The 17,214-nt window shown below is 43.2% G+C and overlaps 1 protein-coding gene across 8 annotated transcripts in view; it reads right to left on the bottom strand.

Annotated features, from left to right (window-relative positions):
- ACSL4 (acyl-CoA synthetase long chain family member 4) overlaps nt 1-16,633 on the bottom strand; it is a 36,778-nt gene extending 20,145 nt beyond the window's left edge. For 2 of the 8 annotated variants that reach the window (XM_082770931.1, XM_082770933.1), the window contains exons 1-2: nt 15,942-16,118; nt 4,564-4,623 (exon numbers count right to left, since the gene is read on the bottom strand). The gene's annotated coding sequence lies outside the window, so the exon portion shown is untranslated. Of the gene's footprint in view, nt 1-4,563; nt 4,624-15,941; nt 16,121-16,434 lie in introns of those variants that run through there. The other 6 variants (XM_082770934.1, XM_082770936.1, XM_082770930.1 and 3 more) reach the window with 5 other exon arrangements.
- Between the last annotated feature and the right edge of the window lie 581 nt (nt 16,634-17,214).

Here is a 17,214-nt window from a genome sequence, read left to right as displayed (position 1 = left end):
TTCCTGCTTTTTTCTCAATAGCAAGCTGCTTTGCAGAAGTACAGAGGTAGAGGACTCCTAAAATTGTTGAATTATGTGGTCTAGAAGATCAAATAAGTTTGAGACCTACAAATACAGAAGCCCTATTTTCTGCATCTTCCATAAGTTTTCTTGCCTGAGTCTTAAGGCAAAAAATGTACCGTCCTTGAGAAATTCTATACCCCAGGTCCCCCAAGAATCTCCTAAAACAATTTATATTAAAACTGGACTTATGCATTACAAAAAAATGGGTCCATATCATGGACTTTTTGTGCAGTCTCTAGCAGAATATGTAACTACAAGGAAATTCTTAAAGCTAATTTTTATAACCAGTGTATGTTTGGAACTTTTTTAAGGGTGATTCTGACTTGAAAATGTGATCGAAGATACTGGCTGCAGGCCGAAGAGAGACACTTCAGCTAGAAAAGGGAGAAATAAAACAATGCAAAAGCACAAGTGAGACTCCACACTGAACTCGATGACATTCACGCTGTGTTTTTTCTGTATGGAACACGGACATCTAAAGACTGGCATGCTGTTCTGTGCTATTTCACGTCAAGCTGGTTTACTTCGCATTGGAAGGGACAAGCAACACTCACACAAGTTACTTCTTCCTGGTAACTTCTTAAACTCTGCCCTGAGTTCACCTCACTCAGCAGTCAATGAATAGTTTAGATTTTGCTTTGCTTTCCTAATCACAACACTCCCAACAAAGTGAGAATTTAATCAAAGCCATTCTTTTTTTAATACAGAAAAGTTAAGAACTCAGTTTTCCCTGCATTTTCAGGGAACATTAGATGTAAATAACGCCTGGTGCTTTACAATCTTCAAAGTCAGATGGAAATAATGTGGTGGGGGGGGGGGTGCTGCAGATACATAAGTTACATTTGTAATTTCTAACTACTCTTTTGCTTCTAGTTGCCAACTGCTTTCCTGGGTCTATTAAACATTCATTTTTATCCATTTTTGAATTATCGTCAGTATTAGGAAGATATCCATGGACACTGCGTGCTCATGTCCCCTCAAGATGTTACCCTGTGCTTACAGTAATTATTTCAACAACATCCTTCCACAATGTAAGGCAATTAGGACAACTGGTGCATTGTGTTTTGCAAGTAAAAATGAAGGAATACAGCAAATAATCTTCCTGGATAAAAAAGCATTGTAATATTTATCTAGAGACAATGCATTTATATTTATCCTTTTTGGGTACAACTGTTTCACTGAATCCAGAAGTGTTAGCATTCACGTTCAGAACGACCAAGTCATGGTATTAGGCCTGGACAAGAAATGTTAACGACATTTTACTCAACATGCCAAAAAAATAAAATAAAAAAATCATTGATACTGTCATAGCTACACAGGTTAAATACAAACACTTATTTGCTGACCTCATGTTTGGTATCTTACCAAACATCTGTACAGCCTGACCTGGAAGAAACTGTACATACTTTTGTGATGATACATCAGAAATACTTAAAACGTAAAATAGCATTTACCAACACAAAATAAAACAGTAGCATGACTCCGTTACTATGTAAGAACAAAAGAGAAAGCAAACACAAAATCATTCTTTTTTCAATAGGATTCAGCTAATCAATCTGTTTGACCAAAGCTTAGTAACATGAACAGAGGAGAGCTGGACGTTAAAAACTACTTCCTATATTTATAAATTTCCTGAAATGTATCAGCATTGCTCTGTAATAACCTTTTTATGAATGGAGCAACTCAAACATTAAAATGCTAAAGTGCATGACCAGAAGCCCAGTCTGCCAGCCAAGCATGCAGCGTAATGGCAGATACCATCATAATCCCGTCTTAATGCTCCATTGAAGGATTCCAGCGAAAATAACTTCCTGCACTCCTCTCAGATCTGAACACAGCAATGTGCTCCAACAGCTTCTCCCTTTTACTGCAGTTACCCTGACAGATTATATTCTTCTTCTTCTTAAATATCTTACCAGGAGTGACTGGTGGGCAAATTAAGCCAGACTGAAGTTACACGTACTATTCTGTATTAGTTCAGAAAAACAGAGGGTCTCTTCAGTTTTCATTTCAACAAAAAAATACTGCCACTAACTTTATATTTATCCTTCCTATCAAAGACTGCATTGTCTTTTATCTGTGGCATTAGCTTGCTTTCTTCCCTGACAGGGATCATAATTTAGGTAGTAAAATGAACTACATGCATACCAAAAAAAAAAAAAAAGAGGGGATGAAAAAAAAGAGAAGTAAATGTTCCTGTTAGTTCCTGTTCCTACTACATCAGTAGGCCTCTGCCTACAAAAAAGTGTGCTGCGGGTTGGGGAGGGAATTTTCTGATGTCTGTATGGGGTTTTGAAAATTCTGTGGGTCTGTCAACAAGAGGAGCACCGGGGTTGGGCAATACACTTTCACTTTTCTCTTTGGAGTTCACTATCCTAATGCGAATTCCTCCCTTTGCTGTGACTAAGCAAAAAGAATGAGGCTTTTTTAATTTGCAATTTTGAGAAATGTTCTCCACACAGATGTCCTGGTATACAGATGACTGGGTGTGCACTTAAAAACACAATTTTAAGAAAAGAGTCCCCACCCATGGGCATTTGAAATGGATGCCCCCGAGATTTCAAGCGTGAGCCATCTCTGCTTTTTTATTGTCATCATGTAACTAGTTAAGCTGTGGAGGAAAATGGTTTGAGAGTCAATGAAAGTTAAGTGCATTGGAAGCAACCGTATTTTAATCTTCTGCATAATCACCGTAATTTCCAGGGAAACAGCAACAGTGTGTTTTGTCTGTTTAAGGAAGTGAATTTCCCTCTGGTCTTAATTTTAGCTAAGTTGGAGCATAATCCACTGCTTGGTACACAGTGAACCTATCCTATAAGCTATCTAGTCAAACGCACCTTATCTAGATACCTGTCATCTCTAGGTACACAGCTGGAATTCACAGATAAAGGTTCACCTAAGACAAGGCTTTAAACTGCAACTTTTTACTCACTTTACTCTAGATGTTTTGTTAGTGAACTTGCTTTTTGCTACTTTCATGTTGTGCTTAGTGATACATGGAGATCTTTAGGGTACAGCTATTTTAATAACATTATTTGGCAATTCAGGCATTAATTTTTATTCAGACGATCTGGGGGTATAGTCCATTGATGAGCTGTACACAGATAATAAATGCAGCGTATCGATTCATGCAGCGTGTACCAATTTAGTCAGGGAAGTTGGGGTTTTACCCGGCAGCAAGGGAAGTAACACTGGTCATGGCATTTTCTACCAGAGGAGACAGTGTTACTGACTTACTGTACTGGAACAGTTCTTTGAGTTTAGCTACACTTCAAAGAGGAAGAAAGATGAACAAAAACATTTCAGCACATTTTCTCTTACACAGTATGTGGAGGTTAAAGTTTTTAGATTTAACAGATTTGAATATTATTTTGCTCAATCTCCTGAGTGCTGTAATGCCACCAGCATGGGGAAGAAAATGCAGAAAGACTTCAAACAACTGTTCACACCAAGACAGGAGATTAACATGGAGACTAGCACAATTCTTACAGAAAGAAAGGTTAAAAAAAGAAGAAAAAAAGAGGAGAAAAAAAGACCTCTGAAACAACGTGGGGTTTTTATTTTGTTTTTTGCTTTTTAAAAAAAGTGTACCGCACACATGCCAGTCACATTTATAGAAGTGCGTTGGCACTTTTTATTCACAGACACCAACATGCTTGTGTAACATGTACAATTTCAGAGGCAGACAGCTTTTGATATTCTTAGTCCAAAATATTCAAGGAGCTTCTGCAAAACAGCAGAGGACGTGTTTACAGGATTGGGTCATTCTCATGTGCTCAAAGCAGAGACAGCAGAGCAGGGCAGCTCTGCCAGCACGGCGTGTAGCCCTGTTACCACCTGGTTCTGCCTCCGCTGCCAGGTCCTACCCTGCGGCACCACCTGGGAGCACAGGGCGTCTGCAGAGCTTCCTGAAAGGGCTTGTTCGAACCCTGCTAGCTCAGGCAACAAAAATCGGAGTGACTGCTTGCACAGACCACACAGCTACATCTCTAAACTTGATGGCATGGCTTGACATTTAGAGAACTGGATCGTTTTAGTAAGAATGAAGCACGAGTCACAGTAGCAATTGCAAAAGCAATAAACTGTACAGCACTAAATCAATCCGACGGTAAACCAGTCTTAGACTTGATTTTTGAAGGAAGGGAGAGGAATAAACTGACATTGTTAACCATTTCTTCAGCTTACTTATAGGAATGTTTTTGCTCTGAAAAAGGGACAGAATAATCACAATAGCAAATTATGGTTAGCAACAAAAACCAGAATTTTATTTGCTAACAAATGCAGTGATACTCAAAAAGCTCATTTTGTTAGAAAATCTTTCCATCAACTTAGAAACAGAGGCCTCACTCCAAGTCTATCACTACTCGGACTGATCATAATAGTGATGCTAGGACAAAGTTCACTGTTGCAGGATTTTGGTAAGGATTATTTAAGTGCCCATTCCCCAGTTATCATCAATCTGATTGCTCACTAGTACCCAAAAAACAAGTCAGTCTTTACCTTTAATGCGATTGCAACTCAAATGTTTCTAGGTGAGAAGGCTGATAAGTTCACAAAAATCTAAAAAAGAAAAATAGTAAATAGTGAAAATTCTAGGCATCTCTTTGGTTATAAACATATCTAAACAGACCATTTGATCCAACATTTTTCTGGATTGGTGATGCAAGCTTTGTTGGCTGTTGTTGGTGCTATCACTTACACAACTGCAAAATCCTACTTGCTGTTAAGAACACGAGCAGACTGATCCTGCATGTTAAATCAGGGGATACCACTAGGAACTCCTTACATTACCAGTCTGGAGTGCTGTATTTTCACCTAAATTCCGAGTGCCTTCAGATATTTCAAACATGTAACATGCTGCCAAACACTCTTCCTGACAAAAAGTTTCCAAATTTACTCTTGGTTGAAACCAGCATTATGATGTTGCACTGCTTTTAATAGCATCAACTTTAAAGCTTTGGTAGCCTGGTATTCAAAGTTTACTTTTCATGAACTTATAAAGTTAAATCTACAGAATACTATCCAAGTTACAGAAATATTTTTCATGTTCAGCTTTTTATCAGGAAGGTAAACTTATAAACTAATAGGTAATGTGTAATGAATGTATTGACTGCTTTATCTGTCTGAGGAACAGTCTCACAGAAGAATTACCTTAGAGAAAGAGCCACCAGAAACACTCCCCCCCCTTTACATCTGCATCCAATGTCTCCAACAGAAACCCTAATTCAGAGAGGTAGGAAAGCAAGCATTAAAACTGTTGGGGTGGTGCTAAAATCTCACACTTTGGGTATAGAGTAGTATTAGCATACACACAAGCTATATCAGTATCTTTTTATCATGCACGTATTCCAGAAATTATGAACTACGTTTAATGAGGATTACTCTCCACACAACAGTAGTTTCAGTGGGTGTAGGTTATACATGTACCTGAATAACTGCTACATCTTTACAGTGTCAGACGGGGGGAGAGAGATGGTAAGACTGCTCACCGCCTGGTCGTTTTTATTGGGTGGTGTGACCTGAAAGGAACCTTATGCTTGTTTCCATGCATCACTGACCCTTCTGCATACGTGACTACCATTCATCAAACCATCTATGAGCAATCAAACAACATGACCAGCCCACTGATAGAACAAGTTTTTGTCTTAATTTACACTAGACTAAAATTCCCGGACTGTCTAGCATGCTCTTTTTTTCAGTCCAGTTTTACATGACTGTAAGGTATTGTTCTTGAAAGGCTTGTAAGAAAAACATACTCAAAAGACCGAGCTTCAGTGAAATACTGAAATGCCTATGCAGCTTCTTTTACATGAACCAGAGCAAGGGGAATGTATAACCACAGACAGACTGAGTACTGACAACCCCACAATGTCCAGTAGTATACTCAGCCGAGCAGGATGCTTTTCACGGTTTTCTAAGGCATAACCTTGCTCCTATCCCAGTTTCACCAGTTTGACCCTGAGTTTTATTATGAATAGCAAGCTTAGTTTCCCCTTCTTCCTTCCTCTCTTCCCCATATAGATACCCTTCATAATGAAAGTAGTTTTGACCATATTATTTAAACATGGTAGAGCTTGTAAAAATGCAAAACCATTTGCATGCTTATGAAATAAAGGGAGAATCTATTTTCATAATGAAAATTAAACACATACCAAGCTAACAAAGGCACAAAAACAAGCATCTTAAATTCAGTATTAAACTATACTGTGTAAATACGCAGTATGAATCAGTTGTACGTGCAGCTGCCTTCATGTACAGTAACGTGCAAAATGAGAAATTAATGGGCTACTGGGCCGGACAGACTGCTCCATCCTCACTTCCTACTAGAGGACCACAGGCACCGCAAACCAGGATCTCTTGCTCCCCCCCCACCCCGTTACATTGCTTTGCTGTTATTTGGCATTACCAGTAGCAGCAGATTTTTGTCTCAACTCTTCTGAATGTAACATTCAAAGCTACGGAAACTAATGCTGTAAAACTACACTTAGCCTGTATAGTATTGCAATTCTTCTTCTTTGAAGATACAAGTTTTTACTGTGAAAAATGTGTCACATTAAGAATATAAAAGGGATTGAAGATTTTAATGCCATAAATAGTACTTAAAACACATTTTGAGTTATATGCAACTAGGGCAAATGATTTTCTTGGATTCACAATAACATGACTTCAGCATAATGGAAACTCAAACAGAGAAGTGACAGCAGTGCAAAAATCCTGCTGGTTCCCTATCAGAGTCTTTAGGTTTGGGTTCATGGCAGCTAACTCAGTCCAACTCTGGACTGCTGTGATCGCACAGACTGTTCCCTTGGGCTGCACATTCTGCAGCAAGGCACTTACATGAAGCTTTCAAGTCAAGCCAGGTACCCGAAGCAGCTCCCTATCCAGTCAGACAAGCGTGAGTGCAAGGGAGGAAGTGGCAACGTTGGTTTAGCTCAGCTGACACAGGATCACTTGCACCTTTACACCATAGTTTTGTAGCATCTTAAACAAGCATAAAATGGAGCTAAAGCAGCCTCTACCTACTTTTTGCTGTCCCATTCTGTCCCATCCCCTTGCACCAGGATCCAGAGGGAGTGCCGGCTGCAGCTCTTGCAAGCGTACCATGCTTGTGGTAGTACAGCATTAGAAAAAAGCAACCAGATGCTGTAGGGTGATAACTAACCTACTTTAATTTATATTAAAAGCAACCCTCACCCTCCCCCCCAAAAAACACCCCCACAAAAAAAAAAGAGAGAACAAAACAAAACCACCAACAACCACTTGCAAGCACAGAAATGTCTTACTGAAAATTAATTACAGACTAATTTTGTATACTCCAAAATATGCATAATTTGTTATTTATTGAAGGTCGGAAGTTAGTAATTTTCCTAATCCAAAGCAGTCATACGGTGCAGGAAACAGGGAGCAGCTGAGTTGAGAGATTAAGCTATGAAAAGAATGCCCTCATTCATAAATTTGAGGGGATTTGCTGTTAACCAATACTTGAATCAACTTTCAGTGTGCAGTGAGATGGACAGTTTCTAACTGCTCAAACCTACCCAGCATACTTGCAGTAGTGACATTTCATGGGCTGCTCAGCTCCTCTCGCTTCCAAGAGGAAACATGCTGAAAATGACTCACTGTGTGTTCTATCTGCCATGTACTTAGGTTAGCAGGATCTTTTCGACAAAATACTGCACATGTAACTACTAGAGAGGAGACAACAAAGTGCCTGACATTGCTTGGGCAATGTGAAACGTTTCCTTAAATGTGAGCACCCCCATTGATTCACTGGATTTTGCAGCAAGACACTTGCATGCTCTTACTGGCAATTACCACAGCACCTCCTCCTTGTACCCTTACCTCTGGCCTCGCTCAGCCCTACAAGCCCCACAGCACACTGATGGCAGCGCTCAGTTACACTCGGAAAGACCCCTGCAGATTTCTGTACCACCTGCCACACACAGGTATAGCACTGTTAACCGCAACCCTGTGCAAAGTTAGACAGTGCTTTGTAGTACCTGCGTGTTTCTGTGGCCTAACCAGACAGTGAGGCCTCTGTGTATTCACCGAGCATGAGAAACTGCCAGTGCAGGGCCTTAGCAGATGAATGCTCCTTATCTGCAATCCAGTGCGTCTCTGTACGCCTTTCTCAGTAGGTTTCCTGGTTCAGTTAGTACGGGTGGCTCCTAGTGTACAGAAATGCACATAATGTGATTTATAAAATAGTAACCTACTTAAAACATCAAATCAGACTTGTGGCCAGATAAGCAATCATTACAGAAACACAGAAATAAATGATCTTTTATTTTAGGAGATTCTGTATTTTAGCAAATACTGCCTTATAGGAGGCTTGCTATTGACCCAAGTAAGCTGGATATAAAACGAGCAACGAGTTGCTCAGCTGTCAGAAGCTTGCACACCGTTAGCTTTCACTTCAGAAGACCAGTGAGACGTTGGTTTTACTTTCAAGCTCATCAGTACACATTACGCTGAACCAAGCACTGTTCATTTGCTCCAGCAGAGTAGCTAATAGAAAAAAAACTGGGGCAGGAATCAACAGGCGTGTCCCCTTGATGCTGCGGCCTGATAGCGCTCTGACAGCAGGCACACGACCTGATGAAGGGCTCCCTCCTGCAGGCTCAGCACCAGAGCCCAGCCGTGCAGTCATCCACAGCCAGAAGCTGGAGAAGCTGTGGATGTATCCATGTGCCCCTGGTTCTATCTGTAAAAACGTTTCTGCTAATGTGGGATGGTGAGAAAAACTTACCTGCACTAGCAGACTCTTAAAGAAAGCCAAACACAGGTGTTAGTGCTGTTCTTATGTGACGCATAAAGATTTTCTGACTGCCACAGAAGTGCCTTGGGGCACACATGTGCTCTGCAGAAACCATTTGTTTGTTTTCTGCAGTGCCTCCTACGTTCTTTTCCAAGAGACTGAATTGGGAAATAGAAAAAAAATGCTTCTAACAACTACCAACACTGAAAAAATTTCTCCTTGCACTATTACATACTTAATATTATTATTTATTAATATCTTTGTCCTAATATTTGTCTACTTTTGTGAGCTGAATCTGTGCAAACAATGCTCTTAGGAAGGCGTAAGGGTCAGTTACCAAGCAGGACAGTTACTCGATTATTTTATGGATGACTCTCTGACAATGTAGAAGGTATACAGGGGATACCACCCCGCTGCAAAGGGTTTGATGGCAGAGATATGGCTGTGCATGCAACTATTAGGGAACAGGGAAAGTATATTAAGAGCTAAGCAGCAGCTCATGCAGGCTTGGCATTTGTTTTGAGTTGCGTTGTTTAAGCTTTGAAAAATTTCCATATGGAAATGAGGGTTTTTGGGGTGCTCAGCATCACCGAGTGTCTTACTTGAAGAGCTCCTGCAAGCAACTGACATCCAAGCTGGCAGACTGCAGCAGAGCTCCCAGAAGCAATCTCACAAACCAGGTTCGAACATTTTATCAACCTGAATGCTTTTCGGCCCAGCTGGAAACTGCCCTTGCTACATCACGGAGCTTTAGTCCAGTCTGAGACTAGGCAACTTCTGCATCAAGGTGACTCTGTCAAGTTTCTTCTGCAAGAATCAAACAGGAGACCCTAACCCAGCTCCCCAGCCAGCTCTTTGCTGCCAGCTTGCTGACCTTCCTAGGAATGCAGAAGAGCTTGAAGCTATCCCCATCAGTGGCAGTGCCCACGTGTCACCATGGGCTCACATGGACACCCCTCTGACCATCCCAAACGTTTGGGAAGGAGGTCTCCCTGAGTGCCAACAGAAAGTTAAGCAAGTTTTCTCAGGCTGTTTATAAGGTTCATAAGGAAAGGCGATCAAGAAACATCTTGCAAGAATCTAGAAGACGCCCAGACTCCCTCAGAAGTTGATTGTTAGCATCAAAGTGAGAGGAAAAAGCCACACCTTGGGCCATCTCTTTGAGAGAGCATCCGATAACACACCTTTCCTCCACTCCCCACTGCTCTACTAATAGCTTTCCATTTCAAAATTAAAAAGCCTCAAGGTTAATGGAGGAAGGCTTCAACAAGAAACCCTGAAGTCAAGTTTCTCTCTTCAGTCAGCTCTTGTTCACAGTGTTCTCAACACAAGCTCAATTAAAGCCTGCAAATTAAGAAGTGCCACAGGGGACATCACTGAGAGACCACTTGTCCCCCAGAATGTTCTATTCCTTCTGCTGAGAAAGTAAATAATTTGCTTGATAGAAAAACAGTATTAAAGGAGTGATTAAAGGGATCTGTAGGTTCTCTGGCTCCTTGTCACACAGGCTGCTATGCCTAGATTATCTATGCCTGGCATTACAAGTAGTTCAGAAGAATCTTATTATATTGAAGTGTCTTGTTGTTTTAAGAACTCGAGTGCCTGTTTCGGATTCTGGCATGCCATTCGTTCTGCACTAGGATCCTCAGGAACAGGGAGATATACCTAAAGCTGTGCCAGACAGAGCTGTGCAGCCAGCACGGGGAATGGTGTAACCTGCCACACACACCAAGCTCAGTACAGCTTACCTCAGCTAGCAGAAACGAGGAGAACTTCGCTGGCAAAAATCTGTTCTCATGAAGCTGCCCACCCAAACAATGCTCACTGTCATTTTCTAAGCAATCTTCTGAGAATGAATTCAAGAACTTCGGAGTCTCCTTGGAGAACTGCTGAGTCTCCAGCTTACCTAGGTACAGTGGCCAACTTCCCACCAGTTTTCCAAAGACGATTGGAAGGGCTTGAATTCTTCTTGAAAAGCAGAACTGCGTAAGCGTTAAACGTCTATCATAATTACCATGCTAGTTATTACCAAGCATAAAGGTATACTGCAGCTGCTAATGGAGCTTTTACCCTGTACCACAGGCTGGCTCCATGGAGGCAGCAGCTGCAGAGGCGCAGTCCCCAATAACCCCAGCTCGCAGCCCAGAGCCACGACACCGCACAGCAGGGTGCAGCGCTGCGCACGAGGAGCCTTGCACACGTGGCACGCCTGTGGGCTGCTGTGGAAGAGCAGCATTCAGGTAAGAACCTTCGTTAAAGAGATGACTGTGCTACTCAAATTACTTCTCTGTGCATTTGCTGTGAAACTTTAAACAATAATTCTCTAAACTAGACATCTAACTGCAGTAAGTACAGCTGAAACTGAACAATTACACACACAGAGTAACACAGTTCAGAGGCATGTCTTGCTCACTGTGAGCACTGGTTCAAAAGAAACCGTAACCATCACTTCCTGCAGAACAGATCTACTCTTGTGTGTCTCCTACAACGAAAGTCACATTTATTAAGAAGTGTTACTTAAATTTAGAATGCTACACAGTTAGGTAAGGCACCTAGCTAAGTAGAACAAGGACAGAGTGCACTGTACTAATACTGTTTTCACCTTAAAATGGGTTGCACATTATCATAACATATCTTTAAAAATAAATAGATCTGCTGCTCAGATCTAACAAGTCATTCTGCAAAACATAACCATTAGCTGGACATTAAGATTTTTTATTTTTTAACATGTTGACCATGCTTATACTAGAAGCAAATATACTAGATGCTAAATGTGTCATTAGCAGCTATTTTAAAAATAAATTGTACATTTATCATAAACGTACATTTTTATAGAAATCTTCTGAACACAAGCATCTCCGTGAAGCATCTTACTCACTTGCAGTCTTGTTTTCTATAATAAGTAGTACTAAACCAGACCACTTCAGAGTTACTAAAATAATATATCTTTAATTAGTAAAAGTTTTAAGAGTGCAAGTGTTGGAATGCAATGTGCTATTTTAATCTTGTCCTTGGCCTGTCAACTTGTTTCTAATTTCAAAGGTTTTCAAGAAAAGTTAGTTGTTTTTTTTTTTTTCCATTGGTATGTACATTAATATTTTAACTGCCATAATGCATCTATGCTGTTAACATTCCTGATGATCAGGGCATGAAAATAAGAGCATTTCCCACCCCACACTAACAAAAGTAACAAGCAAAAATAATTAGACAAGGTACGGCATCATCACACAGTAAAGGAGATGTACATGCTCTGATTTTTAACACTGTTTCTGACACACCAGTGAATTTATAATACAAATTAAAAAAAAAAAAAAAATCTGTTGCCTAACAAGCAAGTTACTTTTAGAAAGTATGCTTTTAGAAAAAAAGATGCTCAGCTGATGCAACAGTGATGTACTCAAAGGCATCAACAATCACATCAACATACGCCAGAGGAAATCCTAGGTCACTGGTTTCCTCCACACCGAACAACTGTCATATTCAGGTATAATAGATTTAAGAGCCTTGAATTTAAAATGATCCAGCTTGGAGACTTTTAAATCTGTGATAACTGGTGGATCACTTTATCTCCACCTTGGAGATGAAGTTATCTCACCTGGAAGCCGAGTGATCTCCCAGCTGCACAATATCCAATGATCTGACATCAACTGTACTACAAAGCAAAAACATGCAAAATTTTAATTGTTTTATCACTATCTAGGATTCCTTACAAAACGCTTTACTGAGGTGAAAAGTACTTCTTGATTTCAATCAAGAAGGTCTGAGGCTTAGCTCTGTCCAGAGCAAAGAGGGAAGCAATTTCCCATGTCCACATTACACAGCTATTAACCTAAGAGCAAACCAAACACAACGCATGCTAACTTTTTGATGCCATAGCATTAGCACTGCCCTCACTTCCAATAAGCAACTTGCATACAAAAACTTGAAAAATAATTCATTAAATAAATCAAAATTCTGGCAACATGTTGGCTAGCAGAAAATATCTCCCCCCTTAACTCCATGCCCACTATCACCTTTCTTTACTTCTGCTCCTCTATTTCTGAAGAACGCCTGTGCAATTTATCTCCATATTGCCAAATGGCTCCACATGCCTTCTGAGCTCTCTGCCACCACTAGGGTCATCTGAAAAGGTAAAGTAACTCCCTGGCAGATTGTACCGCCACGCCTGCCTCACACACTGCTCATCAAGCCCAACCTTTGCAGAAGATCAAGTTCAAGCCGGCACCAAGATTAGTCTTGGCTCCAAAGCTACTGTGAGCTACGGCAGCACGCGTCAGAAGCAGCCCAGTAACCTGAAGAGTCCAAGGGCTCCCTATCTAGGCCAACAGCAGGGAGCTGGGCCCCCACCTCTCATTCCTAACCCCTGGATCATGCACTTGGTCAGGTAAATAATGTTATGTGCAGCTGGCACTCGATGAAAGCAGTATCTCGAATACAAGTATGCTTCATATGAAGTACGAGGTAGAAGCTGATAGCTGTAAGGAGCAGCAGGGAAAGGAAACCTACTGTAGTTTATTTAAGTTCTCTCCAATTATTTTTGTTGATCTCAGCTGAGTGGCTCGATGCAGATCACAGCAAGTATCTATTGTGAAGAAGAAAACTGAAACCGCACCTCCCAAGCAGTTCTGGCAACTAGTCAGGCTTCCTCTTTGCAAACGTGAGCCTCGCTCTGTACAGGGGCTTTTAGCTCAGATTCACATAAAACCTGTGAAAACTTCTCACAGTTCCAGCAGATCCAGGACTCTGACAAGGCTCTCCCAGCCAACCCTCAGAACACAAACAGCAATCTGTGGGGAAGGGCCTTGGCACTTTCAGACTTCACGTGAGCCACGTATCATTACAGAAGCAGAAGGAAGGAACCCGTCACACCACTTCAAGTGTATGTTTTACTTTCATCATGACACAAGCTACTCTGTGAGCGCGCGGCCACAGAAGTCATTAGTGCCGTGTTCAGCTTTCATTTTTATGTGCCTGCCTACGAAGTTCGAGATTCTGAGGAAGCATGCAGTCATTAGTGCCTGTGGATTATGGACAATCCTAAATTCTTTTTCCCCCTCAACTGAAAAACAAGGACAAACAATAGCAAATAATTACTAATTCCTAGCCACCTATTCCACTTCCCAAGGAGAAATAGTCGCTCTTGAATTTCCCCTTTGGACCTGCTGTACAACTCGCCTACTCCCCTGAGCACCTCTGGGATGGAGAGGTGTCAGAGTGATCCCAGTTACAGGGGGACGAGGAGGCACAGCAGCTTTGAAACAAAGCCAAGCACAACACAGTTGCTCTCTAGCTGCTGTGGAATAAAGGAAAATTATAGTAGTGTGGCCAGATTTTGAGATTTACCTTCCACAAAACAGGTGTTCTTTGGAAGAGACTGCACGAGCTAAATAACAATCCAACGTACAAACACCGGAACAAAACTGTAAGTTTTGTTTCTCAGAAAATTGCCTTCTTCCTTCTGTGAAGCTTCCCTTTCTCCTGAAAATATAAATGTCCTGAAGCATGGTGACCACAGGCCTACACAATGAAGACTTCTCTTAATAATTAACTCCAATTCTTTTTAGCATAAGACATTTCTTATGAAAAATATTTTTCTTACAAACAGGCACTCAACCACTTGTCACGTTAACTACCTTTTTATTAATGATTAACTTTAATAGATTATGCATGTTTATTTGGCTTAGGCTCTGACTACCATTTAAATATTTCACTTGGGAATTAACTTTGTTTAAAACAGCATAATAGGGTGCATTTGTTTTACTAGATGGGTATCTTGCTATCTCTTGGAATATATCTGTACCTAACGCCTCGCCTTAGCAACTTGTTAAAGAGTTGCTTCCTAGCTTTATAAAAGGGCTGGAGCATAACCTCCTTGTTAGAAGGTGTCATCCACAGAACACTGGGAGTTTATTGTGCTGAAAATTTATAGCTGTTGATAAACATTGGATTATTGGGCCAGCAGACAACAGGCGACGCTGCCGCTTGCTAGCACAGCGTATGTTACCGATAGCGTTAAAGATAAGGGGTCAGTAAAGTTTGCATGAGATGCAAATCCCTCAGTTATTACCATATCGTGTAAACCTTATCACAGGCTTTTCTTGGGCAGTGCAGGGGAAGGAAATTTGTCATGCCTGTTTTAAGTTTTATATGACTGTGTAGTTTAAGACAACAATGCAGGGTTATTTTGCAAATACAAATACATGGGCAGGAAATTAAAAATACATAAATATTTACTAAAATAACTTCTACATGGAAATATTTAAGGTTTCCATGGAACTGTGTTAAACACAAATTTTGTATCCAAGCATGAAAAACAGAAGAAAAACATTTTTTTTTCCTGGAACTGGGGAACACTGAATTTTGTCTCTCATTTGGGAGAAAAAATATTTAAATATGTAATGTTTAAAAGTTAAGATTTTCACAAAGCGGGAAGAAACATCCATGGTCCCATCACCGCGGTTAGTCAGAGATGACAAATCCCAATGACTCAAAACGTACAACTCCAAAATAGAAAGATGGTGTGTTTCCAACTGCTATTCGTAGCCTGATTTGCGATCTTTTTGCACTCAGAATCGGCAAGGCACGCAGATTTTCCTTTCATGCTAAACGGCAAAGCACGCCGTGTCTGTATTTTCAAGCAGTAACAGCCCAAAAGGAAAATAACGACGAGGCAAGGACAGATACCATCAACCCGCCGGCCCCCTTTCGCAACCCCTGGGGGAGCAGCGCGGTCGGTTCACTTTCGACGGAAACAAGCCCCGATTTACAAAACGCTTCCCGGTGGCCTCCATCTGCAAGCCCCGAGCATCCTCCCCGCACAACCAAACCCCAACCCGCCGCCCCCCGGGCACCCGGCTCCGTGCCGGCGCCGCCAGGCCGCGCCAGGGCCGGGCACCGCCTCACAGCGCCCGCGGGCCGCGTCCCCAGCCCGGCACCGGCCGGGGGGGGGCTCCGGGGGGCTCCGGGAGAAGCCTCGGCCCCGGCTGCCTCCGCCCGGGGCCGCGCTCCCACCCCCGCCGTGCGGGGCCAGCCCCGGAGCCGGCTCCCGGAGCCCCCCCGGCGCCGCCCGCCTCAGCCCCGCGGGGCGAGGAGCGGCCCCGGGGCCGCCGCGAGCACTCACCTCAGCCCGCCTCGCCTCGCCTCGCCTCGCCTCACGCCGCCCGCCTCGCCCCGGCCGCTGCTAAAATGGCTGAGAGCCGGCGAGGGGGGGGATGGAGGGGAAGGGACGGCGGGGGGAGAGCGGCAGGAGGAGGAGCGAGCCCCCGCTCCGCCGCCAATGCTCCGCCGCCTCCGCTGACGCGACGCCGCCGAGAAAGGGGCGGCGCGGGGCCGGGGTCGAGGGCGATGGCGGGGCCGGGGGCGCCTCAGGCTCGAGGTGTCCCCCCCGCAGCCCGAGGCCGGGGGGCGGTTGGTGAAGCCAACGCCATTCGGGCCGGCCCCGGCTCAGCGCCGCGCCGCCTCCCCGCCTTTGTCCGCAGGCTCGGTCCCCCCGGGTCCCCCTCCCCAGCCCGGCTGCCTCGGGCCGGGCCAGCAGCGAGGGTCTGCCGCCTCTCCCGAGGGTGCTGAGGGTCCCCGGGCGCCTCGCAGAGCGGGGGGACCCCACGGGGACTCACTCGGTGCTAGAGGAGGGTTTCAGGCGCAGCGCTGAGGAGAGCAGCTCGGCTTGCTCCCAGTGCGGTTCGCAAAGCCAGAGGCCACAAATATCCCTGTGATTCATGCAGCAGCTGGCCAGATGCTTATGCGCGGGCTGCAGTCTGAGGCTTCTTCCAAGCAGGGCGAGCACCAAATAACTAACTTTCGGGAAGACGCACAGCCGCGTCCTAACAACGCGTAGAAGAAGAGAGCGCACGCCATGCGCCCGTCAGTCCCGAGCAGATGTCCGGCACTGTCCTCCCCCGGCCCATATGGAGCGGGGCAGGATGTGAAAAAAGCAAAACTAAAAAAACAGGCAGTAACTAAATTTGGTATCAGGAATGTGTTCCTATTAAAGACAGCACCTCGCAGGGGGCTAAAATTTTCTGGCAACTGCAGAATATGCAATGTGGGCGTTAGACGTAATAATTCTTAGAAAAGCACAAAGTGCATCACTTCCTTGCGTCGAGGCTGAACTGAACTACCGTGTGGTTTTTGCTTTGCATGGGCCATACGAATTTTAGGGCAGCCCGTTATTGCTCTCACTTTGTTGTAATTTGTTTCAAATCTCATTGTTTTCCTTATTGTCAGGTCATTGCTAATGAACGAGCCTGGATTGTGCAAGATGCCCAAAGGCACATCTGCTTTATGCAGACTTGATATTTCTTGATTTAACCTCTCCCTGTTAAGGAAGGGTTAGGCAAACAAACTTGGTAGAGATATTTTTTTTTTCCCAACTAAAACAGACCCATTAGCCTGTT

This window comes from Aythya marila (genome assembly GCF_965140915.1).
Source record: "Aythya marila genome assembly, chromosome: 13".
NCBI classification, from domain to species: Eukaryota; Metazoa; Chordata; class Aves; order Anseriformes; family Anatidae; genus Aythya; species Aythya marila.
This window is presented reverse-complemented; position numbering and strand designations above follow the sequence as displayed.